General features: G+C 47.2%; 1 pseudogene; it reads left to right on the forward strand.

The window, feature by feature from the left end:
- Positions 1–389: 389 nt before the first annotated feature.
- LOC137362562 (U1 spliceosomal RNA) lies at positions 390–537 on the forward strand (annotated as a pseudogene).
- The last annotated feature ends 1,436 nt before the right edge of the window (positions 538–1,973 follow it).

Consider the following 1,973-nt stretch of genomic DNA (forward strand, 5'->3'; position numbering starts at 1 on the left):
CCTGCTGAGTGATTCCAGCATTTCTTGTTTCCGTTACAGAATGTTGCAGACTGGCTCAAGGTCCAGGACTACGTGCTGAGGGGCGCACTTAAGCTTGGGGCAGCTGCAGCAAAGGCTCAATGGGGAAAGACCACAGTGTAAGGTCCCCCCACCAAGCTGAACAGGGGGGCTGGATCCATGGGAAACCCCTCGAACTGTATCGGGAAAATTCTGTGTGCTGTAAATGTAAAAATGTATATGGCATGACAATGAAATGGAAGAGTTGTGAGGCAACTCATGATTGTATAGAAGGAAACTGATCACCTTTGCACTGTTTGTATTTTTTGACTTGATGCTGTTTTAAACTGTTTGGGAGGAATGTAATTTTTACAGATTTTTATGAATAAAGTATATTTTGGAAATAAAGAAAAAAGTTCTCCCAGGTTGAGGCTAACCTATTGTACTGTGGGTTTGCTGATGCCTGCGATGTCTTCAAATGTGGGATACTCAACTGCAGAATTTGTGATAGTTGGGGGTCTGCTTTTGCGCTCACCCCTGGTTATATGAATCAAAAATAGAATTTACTAGCTGTTGCTGGACAGTCTTTCTGCTCCCAAATATTTTTTGCTATAAACACTCGTGCTCGTTTCTTCGCAGCTCCAAGTACGCACTTCTCCACCTCAATGCGTGGACTTAGCTGGCAGGGGAGAGACCGTGATCAGTGGCGTTTGATAATGCAGGTGCTGTTTTTGTGATTTTTTGGGGGTGGGAGGTGGTTTCAGCACCGTATTTAGGGCATTCCGACCTTTGGGATTATAGATCTACCGTGGTGGTGGTTTCCCTGTCAGTTGAGGATTTAGTACTTGTCCCAGGAAAACGTCAAGTGAAAATGGCTGCAACCAACACCAGAGCTCCAGGCCAGGGGGTGCGTAACACCGTTAGGGTGGTGGTGAAAGATAGTGAAGGCGGTGCACCCATCGACTGTGCCTACTTCATTAAGAATTTTGTTTTTCCAAAATATACTTTATTCATAAAAATCTGGAAAAAAACCACTGCAGCCTCACAGCTCCAGCGACCCGGGTTCGGTTCTGGGTACTGCCTGTGTGGAGTTTGCAAGTTCTCCCTGTGACCGCGTGGGTTTCCGCCGGGTGCTCTGGTTTCCTCCCACAGCCAAAGACTTGCCGGTTGATAGGTAAATTGGCCATTGTAAATTGCCCCGAGTGTAGGTAGGTGGTAGGAGAATTGAGGGAAGCTGGGGATGTGGTAGGGAATATGGGATTAATGTAGGATTACTGTAAATGGGTGGTTGGTGGTCAGCACAGACTCGTTGGGCCGAAGGGCCTGTTTTAGTGCTGTATCTCTCCATGACACTATGACATTCCAAGAAGTGTGAAAGAAAATCAGTTTTCTTTAATAGAGGAGTGAGTTGCCTCGCAACCCTTCCATTCCATTTTACCTGCCATGTACATTTTACAGCAAAACCATATTTGGTGTATCCAGCCCGATGGGTTTCCCATGGGTCAAGTTCCTTAGTTCACTATGGCGGAAGGACCTTACACAATGGTCTTTCCCCATTAAGCCTTTGCAGCAGCTACCCCAAGCTTTAGTGCATCCCTCAGCACGTAGTCCTGGACCTTGGAATGTGCCAGTCTGCAACACTCGGTCGTGGACAACTTTTTGCGCTGGAAGACCAGCAAGTTTAGGGCAGACCAAAGAGTGTCTTTCACCGAATTGATGGTCCTCCAGCAGCAGTTGATGTTTGTCTCGGTGTGCGTCCCTGGGAACAGCCCGTAGAGCACAGACTCCTGAATTACAGAGCTGCTTGGGATGAACCTCGACAAAAACCACTGCATCTCTTTCCACAACTGCTTTGCAAAGGCACATTCCAGAAGGAGGTGGGCAACTGTCTCTTCCCCACCTACTCAGCAGAGATGACATCTGTTATTGAAGCAAAAAGCAGAACCGACCTGATGCACAACATGAAACCAGCAGCC

Source organism: Heterodontus francisci, unplaced genomic scaffold (genome assembly GCF_036365525.1).
Source record: "Heterodontus francisci isolate sHetFra1 unplaced genomic scaffold, sHetFra1.hap1 HAP1_SCAFFOLD_445, whole genome shotgun sequence".
Lineage (NCBI taxonomy): Eukaryota > Metazoa > Chordata > Chondrichthyes > Heterodontiformes > Heterodontidae > Heterodontus > Heterodontus francisci.